Below are 19697 nucleotides of genomic sequence, written 5' to 3'. Positions count from 1 at the left end.
ACAATATCAAAGGTTGAAAAAAAACCTCCCTTGTTACTTGCTTTAAAGTGAAATGCATTTCCATCTGCTGTAAACAGGCTACAGGTTACTTTGCTTGAAGGAAAAAGGGACAAACTCTATCCCTATGTAAATTTCCTTTCTCTGGGATCATTTTAATGTGAGTTTATATTCTTATCCCACTAGGCAAAATAAGAAAAGAAATACTCCTTTAATTAAACATAGTTTTTTTTTTTTTTTTTTAAGTTCATGTGTTTTTAAAAAGTCTTTGTGGGAACAAAACCAAAAGACAAATGAATTTTGTAGCCAGTAGGCTCTCTCAGCCTTAGCAATAAAGGCTAGCAACGGAGTTTCTAGTTGTTAGTGTGATTAACCAATTGGAGGATTAACCTGTTGTAAGTAAGATTTAATTTTTGTGTGTGGGGGGGGAAGAAGGAAAGAGAGGTTGAGAAACATAAAGTTTTGACATTTATGAGTGAAAAGAACTTGTACCATTAATAGAACAGATACCTCTTACCTTTGCTAGATGTGGTATGACTTTAAGCAAATACACATTTGCTTTAAGCAAATATTTTTCATAGTTTCAAACTTTCTACCCATCCAACCACAGAATTAGAACCCCTGCTACAAATAGAGTTAGTTTATGCATTCAACAACAACGCATGGTACATCTGGCTAAAAGAAGCGTGATGAAAATACTCTTTACCTTGACATTAAACAAAACAAAATCTTCTGCTGGGCCTTACATTAAGAAGTAAGAGTTTTTCTACTTTCATTCATACAGGTAAAGGTTTGAAATGCACAGGTCTGACTTTCATTCATACAGGTAAAGGTTTGAAATGCACAGGTCTGACTAGGATACTTTAATTCGACATCCTTGGCTCTGAAAGCAATATTCATTAAAAAAAAAAAAAAAAAAAAAGCTCATAGACTTCCTATCTGATGCTGTTCCTCGACATTCGGAGTAAACTGATTCAGTTTCAATTTCACTTGACTTTTATAAAAATCACTCTCTTTTCCTACCCAGTTCCCCAATCTTTGTATTTTTAGGGCTGTACTTGATTCAGCCATATTCATGTAGAGATTTCCAAAAGAATGAAGGACCAAAAATTACTTTCTTACCCCTCAATGCCCCTTGACCAGGACCAGTATGACAAAACAGGTAATAAAACTTAGTATAGTAGCCATCCTAGCACAAACTATTTTATTTATTACTTTTTAAATAGTTTTAAGTTCAAGAACTAATTAATACTGGACAATTGCCGGCATTGATAGATACAAAAACCACGTATGAATTACTTTAAGTACTTTTATAGCCACCATTTCTCTTTATCATTAACTACTTTCTGCATGACCATCGGTCTCTACACAGTCAGTTAGGAAAGCTGCGTGTGTTTGGATCAATATTATTGACTTATCATATAAGATTGATATGTGCCCAGAGTCCAGGAATGTTTTGAGACTAATATATTACAAAAATAATTGTCCATCATCATGTAGTTTGGTTAAAAAGTACAATAATCAACTAAACAAGATAGAGATCTGAAAATTGTTTCTTCACTTTGAACACCTTCATCTTAATGATTAATGAATTTTCAAGTTGTCTTAATTTCTATTTCGTCGATTTCTTTTGTTCAAATTCTCTGCTTTCTATAATTACTGCTACTTCTGACGTCACTGTCTTTATGTTCCTCTGAACGACTGCAATAGATTTGTAGTTGATCTCTCCACCTCTATTCTCATCCCTCAAAAAAAAATCTTTCACAGTGCTGATAGAGAAAAAGAGTGAACGATTAAAGAAGAGCTAATTTTTTCCCATGCTGAACATTCTTAAATGATTGCTGTCCTTTAAAGGATACTGTTTTTTTTTTTTTCTGTACCAACTTCTAGCATGTCATACATGTCCCTTCAAAATCTACTGCCTGTACACATGTTAAACAATGAAATCCAAGAACAGGCTTTTGAGAATTTCCAAATAAGCCATTCTCAGTTACATCTTTGTAGTCTTGTACAGACCATTTCTCCCTCTTCAAATGCCTTTCTATTAACTTTCTACTGGCAAACTCTTCCCTGACATGTTTCCTAACTTCTCCAGGTACACGTGGCTGTTCTCTGAAATTCTGTTACAACCTGAATTCTAACTATTACTTGTATTTTGTGTTAAAATTCTGTTTGCTTCTCCATAAGTTATGATCTCCTTGAGCATAGGAAGTATCTATTGCCATGTATGTATCTTAGACACCACTCCGTGCATACAACGTGTTCTTAATTTGCAAATTCATTCATTTGAAATAGTTGAATGAGTGAGTGGACATGGATTCCCTGAAAAATCATAGTAGATGGACTGAGTTGGCAATACTTACTGTAATGCAGCAAGGAAGAACAACACCTTGACAGAGACTTCCAGTATCTCATAAGAGGAAGTCATGGAAGACATTCATAGTGTTTTAGTTGCGGAAATGTTTGGAATTAGGTAGAATTTATGACAAAATTTGGATCGTCGGACACAGAGAAATGAAAGACTTGAACCATGTCTTGATAAGGAACATTTTCCCTTTTCTAAGTAATCTGTTCAGTCTTATTTTCTATCAATAGGCATTTCCTGGAGCAAATACTAGGTTATTTTTGCTTGGCTTCAGGATTACTTAATGTACATATAGGATATTATGTCCAACCTCAGTATTTTTTAAGCAAAAGACAGAAATTCTGTTGGCATTGATTTTCAATGATTTTCAACAACTTATATCCACGATGTCTATCACAATACCTAAAACACGGAAGGATTTAAGTATTTTAAATGCTTTAGCTTATTCTATGGCCTTGTTGTGGAACAAATGGTTTGAGTTCAACTGCTATCCAAAAGATTAGCAGTTCAAATCCACCTAGCAACATCACAGAATAAAGGCCTGGCAGTCTACTTTAGTAAGATTACAGTTATTGAAATCCTATGGAGCACAGCTCTACTCTGGAACACATAGGGTCGCTATGAGTTGGAATCGACTTGACAACAACAGGTTTGTTTTTTGTTTAGCTTATTCTATGTTGAAATGCTCAAGAAGTGAAGAGGGTTTTTTCTCTGAATCACAAGTTCTTTTTATAAAGGCAGGGTTAGCATCTATAAAGATTTCAAATAAAAGGACATTATCTATTACTGTGTTTCACTTTACCTCTTATACTCCCCTCTGGCCTCTTTGTCGTTTATCTTACTTTCTCTCAACTAGGTCCCATCTACTACAATCTTCACCTCTCACTTGCATTTGTATTCCACTTGTCTTGCAGTCAGGTCAGTATTCACTGTAGCTGTATATTTTCAATAGAAAATTTAAGTGATATGCTCTCATTATAAAATTTTAAGAAATTTAGAAAAGTATAAAAAAAATTGCCAGCCATTTATTTTTCCAAAACAATCCCCGCTAAACTTATTAATATAAACCTTCCTTGAATTTGTCCTATACATACACACGCATGCCATTGACTATCTGGACCAGTTTGGGATATATATATTGGGGATTTTGCAATATTCTTTCTGATTACTTAGCTATCATATTGTGCACTGAATTTTCAAACGCCAAAGTGCAATCTAATTAAATTTAAAAAAGAATTATTGTGCATTAGCCATGTGAAAGAGAATTTTCTATGTTCTAGGAAGGTAACATAAATAAAACATTTCTTTCTTTCGCAGGTGAATAAAACATATTGGGCTTTACCATCAAGCAGAGTAAGCAATTTTTTATATAATTAAAAGAAATATAAAAGAGAATGAAATGGACACTAAAGTTCTCTATGAGTGATGCATTTTAAGAGCTTTGAGGAAGAAACACATCCTTCTCAATGAGGTCTATTTCAGAATATAATTTTGAACACCCTTTATAACTAATATTCCACTTTCCCTCACTTTTTCATCAATCGGCCTACATTACATATATATACATAGAAGTTATTTCCCATTCTGAATGGTCTTTAAAACTCTTATATCCTACCTCTTGCCCTTGCCAGGTACCGTAAATAGAGAAATGTCATTGAATTTCAGCCTTAAAAACAGCTGGGGACTTGATCTCAGCAGATAAAGAGCTGATATTCTTACCTAGTTAGGGACATGTAATTTTGTCTTAGAATTCTCCTTAGCCAGCTAGATACCTTTGATGAGTCTAATCTAAGGGGAGTTGTAATTGGTCATCACAATTGACTTTGACCAATTTGTTATTCTTGTTGCTGCCATAGTGCACCCAGTCCCAGTTATCCTGCCATCCAGTGAAGGTTGGCCAAGTATTCACTCACCACCACCATCACTTTCCTGACGCAATGGTTAAGAAATTGCCTGCTAACCAAAATGCTGGCAGTTCAAATCTACCAGCCTCTTCTTGGAAACCCAATTGGGCAGTTGTACTCTGTCTTATAGGGTCGCTATGAGTCCAGATCAACTCGAAGGCAATGGGTTAGGACCCCTACCTACCAATGTCTTCTGGAAACTGTAACAATTATGTCATACATACCAAATAACCAAACAAGGATAAGGATGGGTATGTATTTGTGTTTGTTTAGAACAGAGGTTAGAAGTTGTGCACATTTTGAATGGCATTCACTTGGTTTTACAAGACAAAAAAAAGACATTGATGTCAGAGCATGAAGCAGGATACATTTGCCTTCTGGTTAGTAGAACACAAGCCTCTGACTGGTGACTTTTTTTTCTTTATAGGGGTAACCAGAGGTGGAAATATACACTTTTGATGACTGCATGGCCTGAACTTTTAAAAATGTGTCTGGAAATGTCTGTAGACTGAAACACAGAACCGCATTATCTTCTAGCACTGCACTTGGCAGTCACATTGTGAGTGTTAAATATTCTCTTGCTTAGTGACAGCCAGTAGAGATTGTTACATTTTTCATTTTTCTTGTCCAAAGGGATTCAACTTCTGCTTGTAAGGTTTATCATTTGAATGATTTTTGTAAACTGTTTACTTTCTTCCTGTCTTATTTTTGTGTTCTAAGAAAAGGAATATTATCCTCCTCGTGGTTTTACATTAAGGACTAAAGAGACAGTATATGATGTAAAGTAAATGCTTAACGAATGTAATCAATACTGTGAGGACTGAAAATAGACTGTGATTTGTCAATTAAAGAGCTGTTGGTGACTTTTAGAGAGCAGTGCAATGGAAGGATATTGACAAAGGGCAGGTTGCTGGGGTTATGGAATAAAATGTATAGTGGGGCTAGCAATTGTAAAGCATTTTTTTTTGGGAAGTTTGGTATTTAAGGAAAAACGTAAGGCTGAAATAATGGAAAGCCAGATAGAGAAAAATTGTGTTAAAAAAATGGTCATAAATTTTTGAAATATCCTCCCATGCAATTTATGTCCCCACCTTTGAATCTGGGTTGTGACTGCTACAACCAATAGAGTTTGGTGGAAGTGATACTCTGTGACTTCTGAGGCGAAGTCATAAAAAGTCATACAACTTCTACCTGGGTCTCTTGGACTGTTGTTCTCCAGTCACATGCTATGAGAAGCCCAAGCTATTACTGGATAAGCCAAGTGTAGGTGTTGCAGTCAAAAGTTCCAGCTGAGCCCAGACTTGAAGTCATTCTACCCTAGGTGTCAAGCATTGGAATAAAAAAGCCTCCTGGTAATTCCAGGCCCAGGATTTTGAGTTAGGTCCACGGTTTTGAGTTACCTCCAGACATCAGGACTTCATAGTGCAGGTCCCAGAAAAACAGGAGCAGGATTAAAAAAAATGCTTTCTGTGCCATGTCTGAATTCCTGACCCATGAAATCCATGAACGAAATAAAATGATTGTTTTTTAGGCTATTAATTTTAGAGTGGTGTATTAGAAAGCAGAGCTCTGGTAGCACAGTGATTAAGAGCTCGGCTGCTAAACAAAAGGTTGGCTGTTTGAATCCACCAGGTGCTCCTTGGAAATCCTATGGGGCAGCTCTACTCTTTCCTCTAGGGTTACTATGAGTTGGAATCAACTCAGTGACAATAGGTTTTGTTTTTTGGTATTTGCCATGGATTGAATTGTGCCCCCCCAAAATGTGTGTCAACTTGGCTACACCATGATTCCCAGTATTGTGTGACTGTCCACCATTTAGGCATCTGGTGTGTTTTCCTATGTGTTGTAAATCCTACCTCTATGATGTTAATGAGGCAGGATTAGAGGCAGTTATGTTAATGAGGCAGGTCTCAATCTACATGATTAGGTTGTGTCTTTAGTCAATCTCTTTTGAGACATAAAAGAGAGAGGCAAGCAAAGAGACAAGGGAGCCTGATACCACTAAGAACATAGGGCCAAGAGCAGTGCAGCTCCCTTAGACCCAGGGTCCCTGTGCAAAGAAGCTCCTAGATCAGGGAAAGATTGATGATAAGGACCTTCCTCCAGAGCCAACAGAGAGAGAAAGCCTTCCTCTGGAGTTGGCACCCTGATTTCAGGCTTCTAGCCTCCTAGACTGTGGGAGAATAAATTTCTCTTTGTTAAAGCCAACCACTTGTGGTATTTCTTTTATAGCAGACCTAGAACAACAAACAACACATTGTTTTTTTAGAAAACTAAGACAGTGTTAGAAATCAATATAACTGAAAAAAAAAGCTTATTAAACTTTGAAGAAAATTTGAACTTGTTTGTAAACCAAGGGTGGGGGGAGGATACCATTGAAAGAAAGGATCAATAATAGACCAGAAAAGGAAATAAATAAAGGAAGATTCTAGAGACAATCAAAATGGTTAGACAAATTGGGAGGGGAAAAAAGAGAGTTGGCAGTCAGGACTTTGGGCCCTATAGATGGCATCAGAAAAAATTCAGGACAAATCTGTTACCAGAAAGATTAGAAGTATTATAAAACAGCAAATAATTATTACATACCTAGTATGTTCCTAGTATGTTTTTTGTTTTGGGGGACTATGTTCCACATACGGATTGTGTGTGTGCACACAAACACACAATTATGTTTCAATTTTTTTCACCTACCTTAATATTCTTTATTGTCATGTACTAGCACTTTCTTGACAATCCTTTGTACATTTTGAAAATCTTTTCAAAAGGAAGCTTTTCTAATATATTATAATTACTATTCAAGATATTGTTGCAATTTGATTTTTTTTTAATTAGAGTTAATGATTCCTGATTCATCATCTACTCATCGCTCCTCCTTCCTCATAGACAGAATTAAATCTGGCTGCTGGTGGTTTACAAAGAATATTTGAGAAATGTGACAAAATCTTGCCATCAACCATCTGTTCAAGGAGCTGTTTCTTTTCGTGTTAAACATAAGGCTTATCAACAATTTTGACTCTTAATTTCCTACCAGAGGAGACTGAGCAGTGTCCAGCAAGATACAGTCACTTGCCCTTCTAATGAATTCTCAAAGTCAACACATAAAACATGGTTGAGGGAACACATTCAGATAGTTTCTAAACATCAGATGAAACTCTTTTTACCGCTTTCTCTTATGCATGTTTCAATAAAGGCATGACAATGGACATGTTTGTCTACCTTATGATACAAGTGAACAATTTTATCTGCTAAGGTTTGTTTCCATGTTGTCTTCTCATATTGGCTGGTAGCTTCACAATTAAAGTAAACAGCTCCAGGTGTTAGCAATCCCATAAGTTGGTTTAACAACGAAGCACATTTTGAAAACACAAAATGAAAAGAAACATACATTAAAAAAAAAAAAATCCATTGCCATCTAGTAGATTCTGACTCATAGCAACCCTATAGGACAGAGAGCTGCCCCACAGTTTCCAAGGAGCACCTGGTGGATTTGAACTGCCAACCTTTTGGTTAGCAGCCATAGCACTTAACCACTACGCCACCAGGGTTTCCGAAACATACATAGTATGTAGAAAAAAAAAAGCAAGGTAGAATTTACTGCTTTTCTCTAGTTCATTATCCTTTCTGTCAGCTGGTGTGTCTTCTGTGCAAATTTTAAATTCCTCCTGTTGGTGGACATTGTGGTTGTCCTGTTTCCTCACCAATCCACTCTCTTTGAATAATGCCCTCACAATTTTCTTACTTCTGGTGACTTCACTCTACAGAGATCACTGTTGTTGTTGTTGTTTTTAATTTGACTTTTTAAGCATCAAAATCCTTTGAGAATCTCTTCTTAGACTTCTCTCTTTAAAATTGCTCTTTAGAAAATCTCTATGCTTCCCTACAATTTCAATTCTTCTTCTCTCTCTACTAACGCTAAAAATGTTAATAAAGAGTTCCCAAACGTACATCCAGCAGCATGCAGACCAAATGTGACCTAGAGCCATATTTTGTTTATCCCTCACAGTGATTTAATTTCATTTAATTAATTTCATTGTTATTGTTGTTGTTAAGTGCCATTGAGTCAGTTCTGACTCATAGCGACCCTGTGCACAGCAGAACGAAACACTCCCTGGTCCTGCTCCATCCTTATAATTGTTGTTATACTTGAGCTCATTGTTGCAGCCACTGTGTCAATCCACCTCATTAAGGGTCTTTCTCTTTTCCGCTAACCCTGTACTTTGCCAAGCATGATGTTCTTCTCCAGGGGCTGATCCCTCCTGACAACATGTCCAAAGTATGTAAGACTCAGTCTCACCATCCTTGCCTCTAAGGAACATTCTGGTTGTACTTCTTCTAAGACAGGTTTGTTCATTCCTTTGGCAGTCCATGGTATATTCAATATTCTTCGCCAACACCACAATTCAAAGGCATCAATTCATCTTCGGTCTTCCTCATTCATTGTCCAGCTTTCACATGCACGTGATGCAATTGAAAATACCATGGCTTGGGTCAGGCGCACCTTAGTCTTCAGGGTGACATCTTTGCTCTTCAACACTTTAAAGAGGTCCTTTGCAGCAGATTTACCCAATGCAATGCATCTTTTGATTTCTTTTTTTTTTTTTTAATTTTTATTAAGCTTCAAGTGAACATTTACCATTTCAATCAGTCTGTCACATGTAGGTTTACATACATCTTACTCCCTTCTCCCACTTGCTCTCCCCCTATTGAGTCAGCCCTTACAGTCTCTCGTTTCGTGCCAATTTTACCATCTTCCCTCTCTCTCTATCTTCCCATCCCCCCTCCAGTCAAGAGTTGCCAACACACTCTCCCGTGTCCACCTGATTTAATTAGCTCACTCTTCATCAGCATCTCTCTCCCCCCCACTGACCAGTCTGATGATTTGTCTGATTTGTCTTCGGGGATGATTCCTGTCCTGTGCCATCAGAAGTTCTGGGGAGCATTGTCTCTGGGATTCCTCTAGTCGCAATCATACCATTAGGTGTGGTCTTTTAATGAGAATTTGGGGTCTGTATCCCATTGGTCTCCTGCTCCCTCAGGAGTTGTCTGTTGTGTTCCCTGACAGGGCAGACATCGATTGTGGCCGGGCACCAACTAGTTCTTCTGGTCTCAGGATAATGTAGGTCTCTGGTTCAAGTGGCCCTTTCTGTCTCTTGGGTTCTTAGTTGTCGTGTGACCTTGGTGTTCTTCCTTTGCCTTTGCTCCTGGTGGGTTGAGACCAATTAATGTAGTTTAGATGGCCGCTTGTTGGCATTTAGGACCCCAGGTGCCACAATTCAAAGTGGGATGCAGAGTGTTTTCATAATAGAATTGTTTTGCCCATTGACTTAGAAGTCCCCTCAAACCAAGTTCCCCAGACCCCAGCCCCTGCTTCGCTGACCTTTGAAGCTTTCATTTTATCTCGGAAACCTCTTTACTTTTAATCCAGTCCAATTAGGCTGACCTTCCTTGTTTTGAGTGTTGTCTTTCCCTTCACCCAAAGCAGTTCCCATCTACAGATTGATCAATAAAAAGCCCTCTCCCTCCCTCCCTCCCCTCTTTGTAACCACATAAGTATGTGTTCTTCTCTGTTTTTTCTATTTCTCAAGATCTTATAATAGTGGTCTTATACAATATTTGTCCTTTTGCAACTGACTCATTTCGCTCAGCATAATGCCTTCCAGATTCCTCCATGTTATGAAATGTTTCAGAGATTCGTCACTGTTCTTTATCGATGCATAGTATTCCATTGTGTGAATATACCACAATTTATTTACCCATTCGTCCGTTGATGGACATCTTGGTTGCTTCCAGCTTTTTGCTATTGTAAACAGAGCTGCAATAAACATGGGTGTGCATATATCTGTTTGTGTGAAGGCTCTCGTTTCTCTAGGGTATATTCCGAGGAGTGGGATTTCTGGGTTGTATGGTAGTTCTATTTCTAACTGTTTAAGATAACGCCAGATGGATTTCCAAAGTGGTTGTACCATTTTACAATCCCACCAGCAGTGTATGAGAGTTCCAATCTCTCCGCAGCCTCTCCAACATTTATTATTTTGTGTTTTTTGAATTAATGCCAGTCTAGTTGGTGTCAGATGGAATCTCATCGTAGTTTTAATTTGCATTTCTCTAATGGCTAATGATCGAGAGCATTTTCTCATGTATCTGTTGGCTGCCTGAATATCTTCCTTAGTGAAATGTGTGTTCATATCCTTTGCCCACTTCTTGATTGGGTTGTTTGTCTTTTTGTGGTTGAGTTTTGACAGAGTCATGTAGATTTTAGAGATCAGGTGCTGGTCTGAGATGTCATAGCTGAATATTCTTTCCCAGTCTGTAGGTGGTCTTTTTACTCTTTCGGTGAAGTCTTTAGATGAGCATAGGTGTTTGATTTTTAGGAGCTCCCAGTTATCTGGTTTCTCTTCATCATTTTTGGTAATGTTTTGTATTCTGTTTATGCCCTGTATTAGGGCTCCTAGGGTAGATCCTATTTTTTCTTCCATGATTTTTATCGTTTTAGTCTTTATGTTTAGGTCTTTGATCCACTTGGAGTTAGTTTTTGTGCATGGTGTGAAGTATGGGTCCTGTTTCATTCTTTTGCAAATGGATATGCAGGTATGCCAGCACCATTTGTTAAAAAGACTATTATTTGCCCAATTGACTGACACTGGTCCTTTGTCAAATATCAGCTGCTCATACATGGATGGATTTATATCTGGATTCTCAATTCTGTTCCATTGGTCTATGTGCCTGTTGTTGTACCAGTACCAGGCTGTTTTGACTACTGTAGCTATATAATAGGTTCTGAAATCAGGTAGAGTGAGGCCTCCCACTTTCTTCTTATTTTTCAGTAATGTTTTGCTTATCCGGGGGTTCTTTCCTTTTCATATGAAATTAGTGATTTGTTTCTCTATTCCCTTAAAGTATGACATTGGTATTTGGATTGGAAGTGCGTTATATGTATAAATGGCTTTTGGTAGAATAGACATTTTTACTATGTTAAGTCTTCCTATCCATGAGCAGGGTATGTTTTTCCACTTAAGTGTGTCCTTTTGAATTTCTTGTAGCAGAGTTTTATAGTTTTCTTTGTATAGGTCTTTTACATCCTTGGTAAGATTTATTCCTAAGTATTTTATCTTCTTGGGGGCTAAGGTGAATGGTATTGATTTGGTTATTTCCTCTTCGGTGTTCTTTTTGTTGATGTAGAGGAATCCAAGTGATTTTTGTATGTTTATTTTATATCCTGAGACTCTTCCAAACTCTTCTATTAGTTTCAGTAGTTTTCTGGAGGATTTCTTAGGGTTTTCCATGCATACGATCATGTCATCTGCAAATAGTGATAGCTTTACTTCCTCCTTACCAATCTGGATACCCTTTATTTCTTTGTCTAGCCTAATTGCCCTGGCTAGGACTTCAAGTACGATGTTGAATAAGAGCAGTGATAAAGGGCATCCTTGTCTGGTTCCCATTCTCAAGGGAAATGCTTTCAGGTTCTCTCCCTTTAGAGTGATATTGGCTGTTGGCTTTGCAGAGATGCCCTTTATTATGTTGAGGAATTTTCCTTCAATTCCTATTTTGGTTAGAGTTTTTATCATAAATGGGTGTTGAACTTTGTCAAATGCCTTTTCTGCATCTATTGATAAGATCATGTGGTTTTTATCTTTTGTTTTATTTATGTGATGGATTACATTGATGGTTTTTCTGATATTAAACCAGCCTTGCATACCTGGTATAAATCCCACTTGATCAGGGTGTATTATTTTTTTGATGTGTTGTTGGATTCTATTGGCTAGAATTTTGTTGAGGATTTTTGCATCTATGTTCATGAGGGATATAGGTCTAAAATTTTCTTTTTTTGTAATGTCTTTACCTGGTTTTGGTATCAGGGAGATGGTAGCTTCATAGAATGAGTTGGGTAGTATTCCGTCTTTTTCTATACTTTGAAATACCTTCAATAGTAATGGTGTTAAGTCTTCTCTAAAGGTTTGGTAGAACTCTGCAGTGAAGCCATCTGGGCCAGGACTTTTCTTTGTTGGGAGTTTTTTGATTACCGTTTCAATCTCTTTTTTTGTTACGGGTCTATTTAGTTGTTCTACTTCTGAATGTGTTAGTTTAGGTAAGTAGTATTGTTCCAAGAATTTATCCATTTCTTCTAGGTTTTCAAATTTGTTAGAGTACAGTTTTATGTAGTAATCTGATATGATTCTTTTGATTTCATTTGGTTCTGTTGTGATGTGGTCCTTCTCGTTTCTTATTCGGGTTATTTGTTTCCTTTCCTGTTTTTCTTTAGTCAGTCTAGCCAATGGTTTATCAATTTTGTTAATTTTTTCAAAGAACCAGCTTTTGGCTTTGTTAATTCTTTCAATTGTTTTTCTGTTCTCTAATTCATTTAGTTCAGCTCTAATTTTTATTCTTTGTTTTCTTCGGGTGCCTGATGGATTCTTTTGTTGCTCACTTTCTATTTGCTCAAGTTGTCGGGACAGTTCTCTGATTTTGGCTCTTTCTTCTTTTTGTATGTGTACATTTATCGATATAAATTGGCCTCTGAGCACTGCTTTTGCTGTGTCCCAGAGGTTTTGATAGGAAGTATTTTCATTCTCGTTGCTTTCTAAGAATTTCCTTATTCCCTCCTTGATGTCTTCTATAACCCAGTCTTTTTTCAGGAGGGTATTGTTCATTTTCCAAGTATTTGATTTCTTTTCCCTAGTTTTTCTGTTATTGATTTCTAGCTTCATTGCCTTGTGGTCTGAGAAGATGCTTTGTAATATTTCGATGTTTTGGATTCTGCAGAGATTTGTTTTATGCCCTAATATGTGGTCTATTCTAGAGAATGTTCCATGTGCGCTAGAAAAAAAAGTATATTTTGCAGCAGTTGGGTGGAGAGTTCTGTATAAGTCAATGAGGTCAAGTTGGTTGATTGTTGTAAGTAGGTCTTCCGTGTCTCTATTGAGCTTCTTACTGGATGTCCTGTCCTTCTCCGAAAGTGGTGTGTTGAAGTCTCCTACTATATATGTGGAGGTGTCTATCTCACTTTTCAATTCTGTTAAAATTTGATTTATGTATCTTGCAGCCCTGTCATTAGGTGCGTAAATATTTAATATGGTTATGTCTTCCTGATCAATTGTCCCTTTTATCATTATATAGTGTCCTTCTTTATCCTTTGTGGCGGATTTAAGTCTAAAGTCTATTTTGTCAGAAATTAATATTGCTACTCCTCTTCTTTTTTGCTTATTGTTTGCTTGATATACTTTTTTCCATCCTTTGAGTTTAAGTTTGTTTGTGTCTCTAAATCTAAGGTGTGACTCTTGTAGGCAGCATATAGATGGATCATGTTTTTTTATCCAGTCCGTGACTCTCTGTCTCTTTATTGGTGCATTTAGTCCATTTACATTCAGCGTAATTATAGATAAGTAAGTTTTTAGTGCTGTCATTTTGATGCCTTTTCATGTGTGTTGTTGGCCATTTCATTTTTCCACATGCTTTTTTGTGCTGAGACGTTTTTCTTAGTAGCTTGTGAGATCCTCATTTTCATAATGTTTAACTTTGTGTTTATTGAGTCGTTACGTTTTTCTTGGCTTTTTTCTTGAGTTATGGAATTGATATTCCTTTTTGTGGTTACCTTTTTATTTACCCCTATTTTTCTAAGTAAAAACCTAACTTGTATCCTTCTATTTCGCCTTGTATCACTCTCCATCTGGCAGTTCAATGCCTCCTATATTTAGTCCCTCTTTTTGATTATTTTGATCGTTTATCTATTGATTTCCATGATTTCCTGTTGTGTGTATTATTTTGTTTATTTATTTATTTATTAGATTAGTCTTAATTTGTTTGTTTTTGTGCTTTCCCTGTTTGAGTTGCGTTGATATCAGGACGTTCTGTTTTGTGACCTTGTATTGTGCTGGTACCTGATATTATTGCTCATCCGGCCAAACAATCTCCTTTAGCATTTCTTGCAGTCTTGATTTAGTTTTTGCAAATTCTCTAAACTTGTGTTTATCTGTAAATATCTTAATTTCTCCTTCATATTTCAGAGAGAGTTTTGCTGGATATAGGATCCTTGGTTGGCAGTTTTTCTCGTTCAGTGCTCTGTATATGTCGTCCCATTCCCTTCTTGCCTGCATGGTTTCTGCTGAGTAGTCTGAACTTATTCTTATTGATTCTCCCTTGAAGGAAACCTTTCTTTTCTCCCTGGCTGCTTTTAAAATTTTCTGTTTGTCTTTGGTTTTGGCAAGTTTGATGATGATATGTCTTGGTGTTTTTTTTTTTTTGGATCAATCTTAAATGGGGTTCGATGAGCATCTTGGATAGATATCCTTTCGTCTTTCATGATGTCAGGGAAGTTTTGTGTCAGGAGTTCTTCAACTATTTTCTCTGTGTTTTCTGTCCCCCCTCCCTGATCTGGGACTCCAATCACTCGCAAGTTATCCTTCTTGATAGAGTCCCACATGATTCTTAGGGTTTCTTCATTTTTTTTAATTCTTTTATCTGATTTTTTTTTCAGCTATGTTGGTGTTGTTTCCCTGGTCCTCCAGAAGTCCCAGTCTACATTCTAATTGCTCGAGTCTGCTCCTCTGACTTTCTGTTGCGTTGTCAAATTCTGTAATTTTATTGTTAATCTTTTGGATTTCTACATGCTGTCTCTCTATGGATTCTTGCAACTTGTTAATTTTTCCACTATGTTCTTGAATAATCTTTTTGAGTTCTTCAACAGTTTTATCAGTGTGTTCCTTGGCTTTTTCTGCATTTATCCTAATTTCATTTGTGGTATCTTTAAGCATTCTGTAAATTAGTTTTTTATATTCTGTATCTGATAATTCCAAGATTGTATCTTCATTTGGGAAAGATTTTGATTCTTTTGTTTGGGGGGTTGGAGAAGCTGTCATGGTCTGTTTCTTTATGTGGTTTGATATGGACTGCTGTCTCCGAGCCATCACTGGGAAACTAGATTTTCCAAGTAGTCGGCTAAAAAAAAAATGCAGTCAGATCCCTATCTGAATTCTCTCTCTGGCTGCAGGTATTCGGATGTTAATGGGGTCGCCTGGGGAGGGTGGGGGAGGGATCTGAGAGCTAGGAGTGTAGCACCACAGAATATAGAGCTGAACACCACGTTCACGCTCCGCCCCCGTTCGCCAAAATCCGGGCTGGACGGGTCCCTGGCTAGGACACTGCTTTCCTTGCTTGAAAACCTGTCACTTCCTCCTGGGGACTTCCTCCGGTGCGCGGCACCGCTCGTGGGCACTGGGTGGGCGTTTCCCGCACGAACAGGTGGGCCCGCGCCCAGGGTCTATTCAGGCGAATATAATTGGGTCCCGCGGTCACGCCCCGCCCATGCGCGTGCCCATATCCCAGCAGGATGACTTCCAGGTTGAGACGCTGCTTTCCCCGTTCTGAAAGCAGTCACTTCCTCCCGGGGACTTCTCCTTCCGGAGCGCCACACCTCTCGCGCGAACTGGGTTGGCGTCACCTGCACGGCCAGGTGGGCCCGCCCCCTGGGTCAATTCAGGGTAATAAAAATGGACCCCGCGCTCACGCCCCGCTCGTGCGCGCGCCCAAGTCCCAGCAGGACGGCACCCCGTCTGGGACGCTACTTTCCGCGCTTCGGAACCAATCACTTCCTCCCGGGGACTTCTCCTTCCGGTGTGCCACACCTCTTGCGCAAACTGGGAGGGCGTCACTCGCATGACCAGGTGGTCCCGCCCCCTGGGTCAATTCAGGGTAATAAAAATGGACCCCGCGCTCATGCCCCGCCCGCGCGCGCACGCGCCCAGATCCCAGCAGAATGGCTCCCCGTCTGGGATGCTGCTTTCCCTGCTTTGAGACCAGACACTTCCGGGGATTTCTCCCTCTGGTGTGCCGCGCTACACGCGAGGACTGGGTGTGCGTCCTCCCGCACGAACATGTGGGCCCCGCCCTGGGGTCACTTTAGGGAAATATAGTTGCCCCCCCCCCCGCTCGCGCCCCGTCGGCTTCTCGCCTAACTCCCGGCGGGACGGCACCCCAGCTGGGATGCTGTTCTCCTCCCTCCCAGATCAGTCACTGCCTCCCGGGTGCTTCTCCCTCTGGCTGCGCCTCTACGCCGCCCGCGCCAACCTGCTGAACTTCCTCCCGGGATGTGTTCGGGGGGGAAGGGGTGGGCGCCCTTTCTGTGCCGTCTGCCCCCCTGGGCTCTGCCCCAGATCGGGCTCCGAAGGTCACCTGCCTGGTGCCCTGGCTCCTGGTTCTGAAAACAGTCGCTGTCTGCCCGTATTTGTTCGTTTTCCGTCTCTAAGTCTGTGCTTGTTGTTCAGAGTTCGTAGATTGTTATGTATGTGATCGATTCCCTTGTTTTTCCGAGTCTTTGTTGCAAGAGGGATCCGCGGTAGCATCCACCTAGTCCGCCATCTTGGCCCCAGATCCTCTTTTGATTTCTTGACTGCTGCTTCCATGGCTGTTGATTATGGATCCAAGTAAAATAAAGTCCTTGACAATTTCAATGTTTTCTCCTTTTATCGTGATTTTGCTCACTGGTCCATTTGTGAGGATTTTTGTTTTCTTTATGTTGAGGTGCAATCCATGCTGAAGTCTGTGGTCTTTGATCTTCATTAGTAAGTGCTTCAAGTCCTCTTCACTTTCAGCGAGCAAGGTTGTGTCATCTGCATGACGCAGGTGGTTAATGAGTCTTCCTCCAATCCCGATGCGTCTCAAATTATTAGCTCAGCATACAGATTGAATAGGTATGGTGAAAGAATAAAAGCCTGACGCACGCCTTTCCTTACTTTAAACCAATCAGTATCCCTTTGTTCTGTTCAAACAACTGCCTTTTGGTCTATGTAAAGGTTCTCCATGAGCACGATTAAGTGTTCTGGAATTCCCATTCTTCGCAATGTTATCCATAATTTGTTATGATCCACCCAGTTGAATGCATTTGCATAGTCAATAAAACACAGGTAAATATCCTTCTGGTATTCTCTGCTTTCAGCCAGGATCCAGTCTGGAAGCTCAGCTGAAACCTGTCCGTCATGGGTGACCCTGCTGTTATCTGAATACCGGTGGCATAGCTTCCAGCATCACAGCAACACACAAGCCCCTACAGTACAACAAACTGACAGACACGTGGAGGATTAATTTCCTTACCAGCAATTAAAAACTGGAGATGATCTAAATTTGTGGCTTGTCTTAAAAAAACAGAGTGTACACTTATAAGAGGCTCCAAATGTTGAAGCTGAATGGCAGCTATCTCCCTTAGAAAGGCGTATTTCTCCAGTTTGCCACACTCCCCAAGACTTTCTTTTAAACACAGTCCATTGTTATAGTAGTAGATTATAGTAGGAGCTATAAACCTATGAGGATGCAAGTGTGACCTAATCCATAGCTTGAGAAGGAAACATCCAAGTCTGTATTTACAGCTGGTAGTTGAACAGCTTCATTCTGTATGTCCTACATTGGTTCTTATACGTAAAACTTTCCTGGCTAGTTTTGGGAAAAAAATTCAAATACCAAGTCCAGAAGCTATGTACTTGTATTTCATTTTCTTGTTCTCATCCTTTGGTACTGATTAATAGGGAGGAGAGGTCTTCTGGATTCAATGTCTATAACATATTCTTTCTGTCAGCCCCTCATTACCCTCTTACCTAGAATATTCGGAACCTCTAAGTGATTTTCCCACCAGAATTAATCCTTCATACCCCCTTAGATTCATGTTCTGAATATATAACTTCAATTATACTACTCCACTAACCCAAAAAACCCACTGCCATCGAGTCGATTCCACCTCATAGCTACCCTATAGGACAGAGTAGAACTGCCCAATAGAGTTTCCAAGGAGCACCTGGCAGATTTGAACTACAGACCTCTTGGTTAGCAGCTGTAGCACTTAGCCACGACACCACCAGGGTTTCCATGCTACTACCTTGCTTAAAAACCTTTCAGTGATTTTGGTTGCCTGCAAATTAAAAAAAAAAAATAAGAATAATAATTCCTCAACTTAGCATTCCAGGCCATTTAAAAGAGAAACAAATGTATTATTTTTAGAGCATAGCTTTTTAGAACTGGCACAATCTTAGTGATTATCTAGTTCACTTTGCTCTATGTGGAGCTAAGAAAGCTGGGCCTTGAAGGGCTAAGTGACTCATCCTCAATGCTGTACGTAGGTGGAAAGTGAAGATCAAAACCTAGTTCTCCAGGATAAGTTCGTGGAGCTACTTTCACACTCCTCAACCATAAGTACTTGTTCTTTGCAAAGAACTGGTTTCTGGCCTCTATCCAATTTATTGCTACCAAAGTCTGAACTGGTGCTGTGGAGACTATCTCAAAGGCAACTCTCCCTTTGAAAGGTTTTACTGATCCTTTCCCCTTGCTCACAGCATGTTATTGATTATTCTTTAATTTTAAAGTGCATCATAAATTGTAATTATGGTAGAGTATTCACTTTGTTTTCTGTAACCTTTCAGCAGCCTACATTCACCCTCATCTACTCTCTTGCAAGTACATTGAAGGCAGGGACTGTGGTTTTCTAAGAAGAAGCACAGTGCCTTGAACCTAAGGGAAAGTTGTTGAATAACTACTGAACACCCAGCCCAGCCTCCTCTTCTCCATCTCTTTTCATCTTCTTCTAAGGATGTCTGTTAAGAACTACTAATTAGAAATGTCTCTCTCCCCAACAGGAGAGAGAACGGTGACCCATGTATCTGTTTCTTTCACATTTGCAAATGCTAAATGCTAATATACTATTGTTTTTCTTTAGCAGATAACTTATTTCAACACCTCTCCCTTCCCTTTGGCCTTTAAAAACATAGAGCAGGGACATTAATTATTTGCACCTTCAGTTCCATCAGTAATTTGCAGAGATTTATAAAACATCATCAAGTGTCTTTCTCAAAAAGATTCATAGGATGGTAAGTCAAGTTTGACACAGGAAAGAGCAGTCAGAGAGGCCTTGAAAATAACTTAGGCTTATTATACTCACAGTTGCTAGAGACCAGGAGGCACAGCACGCCATGCTGCAGGGCCACACAGAGGCTTGCACCTGGGGACAAGTTAACAATGTGCTGAAATTATAGGACAGGACTTATGTATGGCCAGCAGGGCAGGTTAGTTAGGTTTCATGGGCTTCCTGAGGATTGGGCATTTCGGATAATTCTGCAGGCCCAGGGGGCACCGGGGCTGTTCTCATGGCCCTAGTGTGATTAAGATGGGTTCATAGTGGACCAGCAGTATAAGAATCTGATATGGGGACTGGTTGTAGACTGGACTTTGCTACTCAAGAAAGGGAACATACAAGCCTCCAGCCAGGGCCTCAAAACTGTGTCAAGACAGCATTTTAAAAAAAGAAAAAATATATTGCATGTCTGAAGAGCTATAGCCAATATAAGTTACAATCAAGAATTGTTCAGCCAAACACCCCCAAATCTCTAAAAGTCTATCAGGGTTGTGTTTGTGGAAAATCTATGTTATTCCTCTGGCACCTGCTATTATCCTCT

Source organism: Elephas maximus, chromosome 6 (genome assembly GCF_024166365.1).
Source record: "Elephas maximus indicus isolate mEleMax1 chromosome 6, mEleMax1 primary haplotype, whole genome shotgun sequence".
Lineage (NCBI taxonomy): Eukaryota > Metazoa > Chordata > Mammalia > Proboscidea > Elephantidae > Elephas > Elephas maximus.
This window is presented reverse-complemented; position numbering follows the sequence as displayed.